Source organism: Triturus cristatus, chromosome 2_1 (assembly GCF_964204655.1).
Source record: "Triturus cristatus chromosome 2_1, aTriCri1.1, whole genome shotgun sequence".
In the NCBI taxonomy this organism is placed as follows: domain Eukaryota; kingdom Metazoa; phylum Chordata; class Amphibia; order Caudata; family Salamandridae; genus Triturus; species Triturus cristatus.
In genome coordinates this window covers 744,791,735-744,803,256 of record NC_140581.1, presented here as the reverse complement: position 1 = coordinate 744,803,256, position 11,522 = coordinate 744,791,735, and the positions used below count along the sequence as shown (strand labels likewise).

Here is an 11,522-nt window from a genome sequence, read left to right as displayed (position 1 = left end):
TACGAATGACTTCGGGAAAAGTATACGAGACGTCCCTGGACATTTTTACATACAAATTGTAAAACTGAAGTCCGAGCACGCAAGTACGATCTGTACCGGCCGTCCGAACACACAAGCGCATGGAAAAGGCTCCATACGGATCGAACGCAGTACCACTCGTATCTGGGTAAACTTGTGCCCGGGATACGAGTCGTACAGCCCCCCTCCCCCCCACATGTCTGCATCGTACCCCCCCATGTCTGCACTGTACCCCAGCCCCATACGTGTACGCACCGTACCCCACCACCGTACCCCAGCCCCGTACATGTACGCACCATACCCCACCACCCTACCCCAGCCCCTTACTTGTACGCACCGTACCCCAACACCGTCCCCCAGCCCCTTACTTGTACGCACCGTACCCCACCACCATACCCCAGCCGCATACTTGGATGCACCATACCACACCACCGTACCCCACCACCATACCCCAGCCCCGTACATGTACGCACCATACCCCACCACCCTACCCCAGCCCCTTACTTGTACGCACTGTGCCCCACCACCGTACCCCAGCCACATACTTGGACACACTGTACCCCACCACCGTACCCCACCACCTTACCCCAGCCCCGTACATGTATGAACCGTACCCCACCACCCTACCCCAGCCCCTTACTTGTACGCACCCTACCCCAACACCGTCCCTGGCCCCTTATTTGTACGCACCATACCCCACCACCGTACCCCAGCCGCGTACTTGGATGCACCGCACCCCACCACCATACCCCAGCATCCCGTATGTACGAACCTTACAACAACATTGCATATGTGAGCACTGTACAACAACATCGCGTATGTACGCACATTACATATGCCAAAACGACTCGTACAGAACCAGGACACAGCAAGACAGCACAAGGAGGGTCAATTTGAATCGCACACCACAAAACACATCTACAGTACTAAAAACATCTAAAAGACTACCTGGCACATCCAAACAGGCAAACAGAGGCCCAAACTCACAGCCACCTCTTATAACAAACCCACTAAAATTTCAAACCCAGCCACACCCACAAATGGACCAATAAAAAGGGCCCACACTCACAAACCATGAGCCTTTACAACAGACCCACTGCTGACAGACACCACACACAAACAACAGCACCCATACACCTTAACTTACATACCATCACACAACCTCCTTCACACATGCCCCCTCTACACATTCACACACACACCTACACATTCACACCCACACACCCACAACCATACACACCCACACCCCACACTATGCCCACAGACAAGAATCCAAAGTTCATAAAAGGGAGGAGCTGGACATCCTTGTCAACAAAGTCATCAGAGTCGAGCCACAGCTCTTTGGAACATTGGTCAGACAGACCAGCATAGCAGAAAAATCACGCCTGTGGCAGAGGATCGTCGATCGGGTGAATGCTGTTGCGCCCATCAGAAGGACCAGGAATGAATGCCAAGCCAGGTGGTACGATCTGCGGAGGGCAGTCAAGCGCAAAATGAACGAGGACTACGCCCAGAGTAACATCACAGGAGGTGGGCTGCCCCGCAGACCGGTACATTACCATCCCTGGGAGGAGAAGGTGATGGCCCTGCTTCCGCTGGTGGGAGTACATGGAGTCGAAGGAGTTGCAGAGCCTGGTGAGTACACAAACAACTTACGTAACATGGGGGTAATGGCATCCACACCCCAAATACAACAAATGCACTCACCTAACCCCAAGGCCTCACCGGACACAACCACACTCAAAAACAACGCTCATGCCACTAACATGTGTATGCCCCATTCACAAAGCAAGGCCATGCCATGTCCCAGCCTACACAAACCACAAACCCAAGACTGGATGTCCGGGATGCTGGGAGGGTGGGGATCACTAAACATATTGTACAACTCAGAAACAGACACCATTGCCCTCAGCCCATATGGTCCAGGTACATACACATGCACCATGCGCAATGCACAGGGACTGGCAAAGTACTGACAAGGTAGCTGACACTTGGCCTTGCTCTAGGCAGCACAAGACCCTCCTATGACAACTGCAAAATTTAACACAAACACAACCAGCTCAGATATCTAGGACAGGAACTCACACTCACTGACATGACAGCATGCTCCATGGGGGGACAGATACATCACCTGGGAGACCCACTGCCAAATCACACTACACCCACCAGCAGGCACCGTCAATCAATCAACAATCGATCAGGGTACTTGTAAGGTGTGCTACTTACCTGTGAGGGTCTCAAGGTGCTGAGGGAGGGGTTCCACTACTGCTCGAAGAGCCAGGTCTTGAGGAGTCATCTGAAGGCAAGTAGGTCTTGGGTCAGTCGTAGGTTGGTTGGGAGGGTGTTCCAGGTCTTGGCGGCGAGGTAGGAGAAGGATCTTCTGCAGGCAGTCGTACGTTGGATGCGGGGGATAGCTGCGAGGGCGAGGCTGCCAGAGCGGAGCTGAGCGGGTGGGGGTGTAGAAGCTGAGTCTGATGTTCAGATAGGCTTGTCCGGCGTTGTGGAGTGCCTTGTGTGAGTGGGTGAGGAGCTTGAAGGTGATCCTCTTGTTGATGTGGAGCCAGTGCAGGTCACTCAGGAGGGGGTGATGTGGCTGTGGCGGGGGGCGTTGACGATCAGTCGTGCTGAGGCTTTTTGGAAGCGTTGTATCCGCCGTTGGTGTTTGAATGGGAGTCCTGCGTAGAGTGCATTGCCGTAGTCCAGTCAGCTGCTGACGAGGGCCTGTGTCACTGTTCTACTTGTTTTGGTCGGGATCCACCAGTAGATCCGTCGGAGCTTGCGTAGGGTGTTGTAGCAGGAGGAGGAGACGCCGTTGACCTGCTTGGACATGGAGAGGGAGGATGCGAGGATAAATCCTAGGTTGCGTGCGTGGTGGGTGGGTGTTGGTGCTGTCCCCAGAGCGATCGGTCACCAGGAGTCGTCCCAGGCTGAGTGTGTGTGTCCCAGGATGAGGACCTCCGTCTTGTCCGAGTTCTGTTTCAGATGGCTGCTCCGCACTGATTTGACAGGTGGCATCTTCTGCCCCATCAGTGATTATCCGGGCAATTTTCTTTTTGTCTTTTTGGAACATTGTCTGGTATTCTTTGTAACTGCCCTTTGCTTTTGCATAGTTTTTCTTGTGTGTCTGATTGAGCCTTCCATTTTTCTTATTTTTCTTTGGTATCTTGTTTTGTACAGAGGCAATCTGTTGCTCATCTTGAGCAGAGTTCATAGGTTCATTATCGGGTTCGCTTGTTGGTTCGGTATGATCTGATGGTACAGGACTTATATCATTGGTGTTTTCTGATATATAAGTCACTATCTCATCCATCAGATCCATAGCAGCATTGTGATGCTGGATGTTTTTGGTGTACTTCTCGATTTCTGTGATTCTATCATTCAGTTCATCAAAGTTTTTTATTTTTGGCGCTCGTTTCCGATTGATAAAGTCTCTGCGCCTTTCTGTTGTTACTTCTGCTGCAATCTCTGTTTCATCGCAGGAGTCATTCTCAGACATATTGGATGCTTGCAGTACATCCTTTGTCGATTTTTTACTCTTATCTCTTCTATCTCTTCTTTTTTCTGCAATTTGTTTACTATTTTTATTGTCAAAATGTGGGACCATCAGCACATTAATGTTTCTTTTGTTCTCGTATACATTTTTTCCAATTCTGCTAATAGAAGTATTTCCTCCTGTGACCATAGTGTTGATGGTTTGCTGCTTGCTAGAGCTGCCAGTCTAGCCTCATTTTGCGCTCTTGGATGAGCGTGCCGAGCATGTTGTGAGACTCCAATCTTTGTTCCAAATCGTAGGTCACAGAAGCTGCACAGGAATGGCAACTCTCCTTTTTGAGGTCTTCCTTTACATTTTGCATAGTGGCATGCAATATTGTGGTATTCGGCTTCTTTGTCACATTTTGAACAGTACGTTTTGAGATAGAAGCCTTTATGCTTGTTGGAGACATGTTTCCTCAATTCTTTGAAAGTTCCCGATATGTCTCCACACAAGTCACATTTATACTTTTCGTTTGGGTATTTCCAATATGTGACTTTTTTGGAGTAGTCACTTTTCTTTGTTATCAGTTCTTTGCTGATTTCGTATACATCCGGTAGGTTTCCAAAATTGGCTGTATCAATGTTATTCTTGGCTGAGGAGGCCACAAATTCAATGGTTTCGCTGAGGTCTACTGTTGTGTCTTCTTCTGCTTCGGAGGGTGACCTAAGGCCTATAACGTGACCTGGATTCACACTAATTCTCGCAGCTAGCTGCGTTCTTCACCGACGCGCGAGCCGAGTGATCCACCGCCAAGAGTCACAGGCAACTTTTCGAAAACGTTTGCCCACCTGCGGGTGCAGTAGAGGCGGGAGGAAGGCGATGCCGTCTGTCCGTCGCCCGCGCGGCGAGACGGCACGGGCGCCCCGTTCAAGGCTTCCCCTCTGGGAGTCAGACAGCTCCGTCGTGGGGGGGAAAAACATTGCCAGGCGCTCGGCCCGGGAGCCTGTCCAACCCACCCGGGGGCGAGGGAGGGGGCTCCCGGAGCGATGGGAGCAGGCAGCCCCGCAGCCGCCAGTCCCTCCCGGGCTAACCCGGGAGGGACCACGTGAGTCTTCAAACCCCTCAACCCGGCCACACAGGACCGGGTCGGACCGGGTACCTGGCAACGAGGGAGGGTCGCTCCACCTGCACATCAGCTGTCCGTCGCCGGATCGGCCCCGAGCCGTGCCAGCAGAGGCTGGCGATCAGCCCACCACCACCCTTGCCTGGGTCGGAGTCGCCGGAAGGGAAGAGCCAGGCGGCTCCCCATCCCGCAGGCCTCCCACCGAGAGGAGCCGGGGTCCCCTCGCAGGCCCTCGGCCCCTTCTTTTCCAGGCCGCCTTGCCACGCGAGAAGGGCCGCTCCTCAGACGCCCGAGACCCAGTCAGATCGGGCCGGGTCTCGGGACGCCTGGAGGGCCCAGCCGGCACCAGGTCCTTTTTTCGAGGGAGGGTTGGTGCCAGCCAAGGGATGCACTGCCATTCAGTTCCGTGCCGGGTGAGCTTGGGTTCCGTCTCGGAGAGGGACAGGGGATGGGGGCTGCCCCCCGTCCCCGGTCCCTCGCGCGTCGGTCTGGCCTTCCCCAGGGGGAAGGGGCCCGCCGAAGTCCCGGTCCTAAACCCCAGTGCCCCATGTGGCCACGGACCGCTCTGCTGGCCGGGGTGCGCCAGGGCAGGGCCGGGCCCTGTGCCTACGGTGTGTGCTCGCAGGAGGCGGGCCGAGGGCTTCGGGCTGGCACCATCGGTCGCTCTGGCCGCTCCGCCGTTAATGATCCTTCCGCAGGTTCACCTACGGAAACCTTGTTACGACTTTTACTTCCTCTAGATAGTCAAGTTTGATCGTCTTCTCGGCGCTCCGCCAGGGCCGTTGCCGACCCCGGCGGGGCCAATCCGAGGACCTCACTAAACCATCCAATCGGTAGTAGCGACGGGTGGTGTGTACAAAGGGCAGGGACTTAATCAACGCGAGCTTATGACCCGCACTTACTGGGAATTCCTCGTTCATTGGAAATAATTGCAATCCCCAATCCCTATCACGAACGGGGTTACCCGCACCTGTCGGCGAAGGGTAGACACACGCTGATCTGTTCAGTGTAGCGCGTGCAGCCCCGGACATCTAAGGGTATCACAGACCTGTTATTGCTCGATCTCGTGTGGCTGAATGCCACTTGTCTCTCTAAGAAGTTGGACGCCGACCGCTGGGGGTCACGTAACTAGTTAGCATGGAAGAGTCTCGTTTGTTATCGGAATTAACCAGACAAATTGCTCCACCAACTAATAACGGCCATGCACCCCCACCCACAGAATCGAGAAAGAGCTATCAATCTGTCAATTCTTTCCGTGTCCGGCCCAGGTGAGGTTTCCCGTGTTGAGTCAAATTAAGCCGCAGGCTCCACTCCACAGTTATCCAAGTAACAGATGGAGCGATCGAAGGAACCATAACTGATTTAATGAGCCATTCGCAGTTTCACTGTACCGGCCGTGTGTACTTACACGTGCATGGCTTAATCTTTGAGACAAGCATATGCTACTGGCAGGATCAACCAGGTAGCCGCACCTGATGACAGGGTTCGGGGGCCGCGTGCCCATCTCCCCGACCGGACCACCTTCGCGCGCACACCCCTCCCTCCCAGGAGCCTGCTGGGGGGAAAGGAGCCCAGCCGCCTGGGCGGGAGGGCTCGCTGGAGGGGTGAAGAGAGAGGTGGCAGGTCGCATGGGCACCGGCAGGCCCAGCCGCCTCCCCCGGGAGGGAGAGGCGGGCCAAGGCGCATCCTGAGTGAGATGCAGGTGTGCCGGGGCCTGGCGACGGCGCCACCTCTCGGAACAGTTGTTCCGAGCTGCTGCGGAAATGTGCTGGGCGGAGAGGGGTGACGGCGTGGCACACGGGGCCTAGTACGGACCTGCTGGGCAGCAGCGTCCGAGGGCCTGGCGCCACCCGACCCCTTCCGCTCGGGGTCAGACCACTGGGGGGCACGAGCTGCCGTGGCGTCAGACCCTCGAGTCGGACGGTCCATACGGGGACGAAGCTAATCACTTGAAACAACAGCCGAGGCTGGCCAAGCAGTCCATCTCTAAACGGACCGAGAGTGCCCAATCGATCAGAGTACGGCCGGGGCATCCCTTCTGCAGGCCGCCCTGCGCGGGGGGGATGGCGGCTTCTGATCCCTGACTGCTCCCGGGGCGAGCGGGCTCAAAGGGAGGGCCCATCGACAGGGGCTGGGAGGCAGGCGCGCACCCGGGCCCCCGGTGGGCGGGCCCGGGTTCTGCCTTCCCCGTCTCGCAGTCGCCGGACCTCATGGAGGTCTGACCCAGCAAACCCGGAGAAAAATGGACCATCGGGAAGGGGCTGAGAGGCAGGTGCATACCTGGGCCCCTGGGGGCCCCGGCGGGCGGGTCCAGGCGCTGCCTTCCCTGTCTCGCGATCGCCAGACCTCCCGGAGGTCTGACCCAGCAAACCTGGCGAAGATAGGACCATCGGGAAGGGGCTGAGAGGCAGGAGCGTACCCGGGCCCCTGGGGGCCCTGGCGGGCGGGCCCCGGGTCTGCTTTCCCCCGTCTCGGGATCACCAGACCTCACGGAGCTCTGACCCAGCAAACTTGGAGAAAAAGGACCGGGCCCAGGGCCGGAGACCCCGACCCGGGGCCCGGCCAGGCCCCTGGACGCAGCCGGGGCCCGCAGGTGCAGGGGAAGCATCCCCGGGCCCTCCGTACCCCGCCCCGGGCACCCTGCCACGCGGCAGGACCCATGACGGAGCCCGGGGCGGGGAGGCAACCCTCCCCAGGGCCCCCAGGGGCCCGGACGGATCTCCTGAACCCAGACGAGCGAGGGGAGGCTCCCCGGACACAACGGAAGCCCGTACCGGGCCTTTGGGAGTGCCGCAGTCCGGGGGACGGGGCCCGGGGCCGGAGACCCCGACCAGGGGCCCTGCCGGGCCCCTGGACCCAGCCGGGGCCCGCAGGCGCAGGGGAAGCCTCTCCGGGCCCTCCGGACCCCGTCCCGGGCACCCTGCCACACGGCAGGACCCAGGACGGAGCTCGGGGCGGGGAGGCCGCCCTCCCCAGGGCCCTCAGGGGCCCGGCTGGAGCTCCTGAACCAGGACCACAGGCTCCCCGGACCCTCCAGACCCCTTGTCCCGGGCACCCTGCCACACGGCAGTCCCCGGGACAGAACCAGGGCAGCATCCGGGCCCGTCCAGCTGCCGGCTGAGGACCGGGAGGGGTCCCAGAGTACCCTGTCCCTAGTAATCAGTAGGAAGGCTACCCCCCTTTCTTGAAACCTGCGCGCTCGGAGTGACGGAGGGGACCCTTGGGGCGAACGTGCCCGGTCTCCTGGAGCCCTGGTTGGGATACAGGAGGCGAATGGACCCTCATCGGGACTTCCAGGCCAGCCCAGCCATCTGGCCCCCCTTATAGGAAAGCATTGTGCGCGACCAGATGGCCGAGGGGAAAGGAGCAACCAGATGGCCGGCAACTGAAAGGACTCCCGTCTGCCCGCCCAGAGCCGGGCCATAGCGGAAGGGCTCTCGCCTGATCCAAGGGCTCGGTGGGCTCTGCTTCCTGGGGGGGGCTCGGGGACAGCGGCTGGGCCTCAGGCACGGGGAGGACCGACGGAGCTCTCGGGCCCGGGCACCCCAGGGGGAGGACTGCCCGGGACCCGTGGAGCCCGTCCCTGGGCACTTTGCCATGCCGCGGGCCGGAGGAGGGAAGCCCCGGACGCCTGGGAGGATGTTGCGCAGGTGGAGCCCATCTGGTCCCCGGCAAAGAACTGCCAGCCCCGGAGGGGTCTTCAGGCACACCCTGCCCCTACTAATCCGGAGGAAGGCTAACCCCCTTTCTTGTAACCCGCGCGCTCCGAGTGACAGAGGGGACCCTAGGCGCGGACACACCCGGCCTCCTGGAGCCCTGGCTGGGATCCGGGAGGGGAATGGACCCTCATCGGGACTTTCAGGCCGGCCCGGCTATCTGGTCGGCCCATTGGAAAGCATTGCGCGCGACCAGATGGCCGAGGGGAAAGGAGCGACCAGTTGGACGGCAACTGAAAGGACTCCCGTCTACCCACCCAGAGCCGGGCCATAGCGGTAGGGCTCCCGCCTGATCCAAGGGCTTGGTGGGCTCTGCTTTCCAGGGGGGGGCTCGGGGACAGCGGCTGGGCCTCAGGCAAGGGGAGGACCGACGGAGCTCTTGGGCCCGGGCACCCCGGGGGGAGGACTGCCCAGGACCCGTGGAGCCCGTCCCTGGGCACTTTGCCATGCCGCGGGCAAGGAGGGAAGCCCCGGACGCCTGGGAGGATGTTGCCCGGGCATAGCCCATCTGGTCCCCGGCAAAGAACCACCAGCCCCGGAGGGGTGTTCCGGCATACCCTGCCCCTACCAATCCGGAGGAAGGCTACCCACCTGTCTTGTAACCCTCACACTCCGAGTGACGGAGGGAATCCTAGGCGCAGATGCGCCCGACCTCCTGGAGCCCTGACTGGGATCCGGGAGTCAAATGAGCCCTCATCGGGACTTCCAGGCTGGCCCAGCCATCTGGTTGCCCCATTGGAAAGCATTGCGCGCGACCAAATGGCCGAGGGGAGAGGTGTGACCAGATGGCCGGGACTGAAAGGACTCCCATCTGTCCAACCCCGAGCCTTCGCGCTAGGGTTCCCGCCTGCCCACGCAAGGCTCCGTGGCTGCAGGGCTCTGGGGCTGCAGGGCTCCAGGGCTGCAGGGCTTCGGGGCTGCAGGGATCCAAGGCTGCAGGGCTCCGGGGCTGCAGGGTTCCAGGGCTGCAGGGCTCCGGGGCTGCAGGGCTCCAGGGCTGCAGGGCTCCGGGGCTGCAGGGCTCCGGGCCTGCAGGGCTCCGGGCCTGCAGGGCTCCGGGCCTGCAGGGCTCCAGGGCTCCGGGCTGAAGGGCTCCAGGGCTGCAGGGCTTTGGGGCTGCAGGCCTCGGGGGGGCTCGTAGACCCCACGCTGGGCCTCAGGCATGGGAGGCCCGGCGGAGCTCCCGGGGCCCGGATGCCCGGGAGACCCATGGAGCCTGTCCTGGGCAATTTGCCTCGCCGCGGGCTGGAGGAGGGAGCACCGGACGCCCCGGGGAAGTGTAATCCGGGCTTGGCCCATCTGGTCCCCGCCTGAGAACCGCCATCCCCAGGAGGGGTGTCCCGGCATACCCTGCCCCTACTAATCCGGAGGAAGGCTACCCACCTTTCTTGTAACCCTCGCGCTCCAAGTGACGGAGGGGATCCTAGCCGCGGATGTGCCCGACCTCCTGGAGCCCTGACTGGTATCTGGGAGTCACATGAGCCCTCATCGGGACTTCCAGGCTGGCCCGGCCATCTGGTCGCCCCATTGGAAAGCATTGCGTGTGACCAGATGGCTGAGGGGAAAGGTGCGACCAGATGGCCGGGACTGAAAGGACTCCCATCTGTCCAACCCCGAGCCTTCGCGCTAGGGTTCCCGCCTGCCCATGCAGGGCTCCGTGGCTGCAGGGCTCCGGGGCTGCAGGGCTTCAGGGCTGCAGGGCTCCGGGGCTGCAGGGCTCCAGGGCTGCAGGGCTCCAGGGCTGCAGGGCTCCAGGGCTGCAGGGCTCCAGGGCTCCAGGGCTGCAGGGCTCCGGGCCTGCAGGGCTCCGGGCCTGCAGGGCTCCAGGGCTCCGGGCTGAAGGGCTCCAGGGCTGCAGGGCTTTGGGGCTGCAGGCCTCGGGGGCTCGTAGACCCCACGCTGGGCCTCAGGCATGGGAGGCCCGGCGGAGCTCCCGGGGCCCGGACGCCCGGGGGACCCATGGAGCCCGTCCTGGGTACTTTGCGTCGCTGCGGGCTGGAGGAGGGAGCACCGGACGGCCCGGGGAAGTGGAGCGACCAGATGGCCGGCAACTGAAAGTACTCCCGTCTGCCCGCCCAGAGCTGGGCCATAGCGGCAGGGCTCCTGCCTGATCCAAGGGCTCGGTGGGCTCTGCTTCCCGGGGGGGGCTCGGGGACAGCGGCTGGGCCTCAGACACAGGGAGGACCGACGGAGCTCTCGGGCCCAGGCGCCCCAGGGGGAGGACTGCCCGGGACCCTTGGAGCCCGTCCCTGGGCACTTTGCCATGCCGCGGGCCGGTGGAGGGAAGCCCCGGACGCCTGGGAGGATGTTGCCCAGGCATAGCCCATCTGGTCCCCGGCAAAGAACCACCAGCCCCGGAGGGGTGTTCCGGCATACCCTGCCCCTACTAATCCGGAGGAAGGCTACCCACCTTTCTTGTAACCCTCGCGCTCCGAGTGACGGAGGGAATCCTTGGCGCGGATGCGCCCGACCTCCTGGAGCCCTGACTGGGATCCGGGAGTCAAATTAGCCCTCATCGGGACTTCCAGGCTGGCCCGGCCATCTGGTCGCCCCATTGGAAAGCATTGCGTGTGACCAGATGGCCGGGACCGAAAGGACTCCCAGCTGCCCACACCGAGCCATAGCGGTAGGGCTCCTGCCTGCCCTTGCAGGGCTCTGCACCAGGGTCTCTTGTCCCGGGCAGATGGACACTTGGCAGGCCACAGGACGTGGGATCCCAGGCCCTGACCAAAAATCAGGAGGCCCGGGGCCAGTCCCTGCTTCTCAACGCAGCCAGGCCAGGGAGATCGGGGAGCCTGCCCAAGCACGAGGGACCCCAGTCCCGGGCACACGGTCCCTCAGGTTGTGCGCTCGTTTTCCACAATTTTTTTCAAAATCCCACGAAGAGGCATTCTGCAAATTCCGCCCAGCCCTAGGCATGACCTCTACGCCTTCATGGTACTCTTCCAAATAGGTCTGTCGGCACAGTATTGCATGCACCCCCTCAGCAGCTTGAGGCCATCACAGGTGAGTATTGTGCTTCATGTCTGCATTGCATGATACATTGTGACCCATGTGTGTCCTGTACCAGACTCCTATCCCAGGGTATGGATGTGTGGAGTTAGTTCAACACTCAGGCATAGTTTGACTTTTACACACACATATGTTGGGGAATAATGCCAAATGACAGCAACATCTAATGAAAAAATAA

At 60.7% G+C, this 11,522-nt stretch overlaps 2 pseudogenes; both read right to left on the bottom strand.

Moving 5' to 3' along the window:
- Positions 1-4,152: 4,152 nt before the first annotated feature.
- On the bottom strand, positions 4,153-4,311 carry LOC146865818 (5.8S ribosomal RNA; annotated as a pseudogene).
- A 986-nt stretch (positions 4,312-5,297) lies between these two features.
- On the bottom strand, positions 5,298-6,081 carry LOC146865817 (18S ribosomal RNA; annotated as a pseudogene; the record flags this gene model as incomplete).
- Between the last annotated feature and the right edge of the window lie 5,441 nt (positions 6,082-11,522).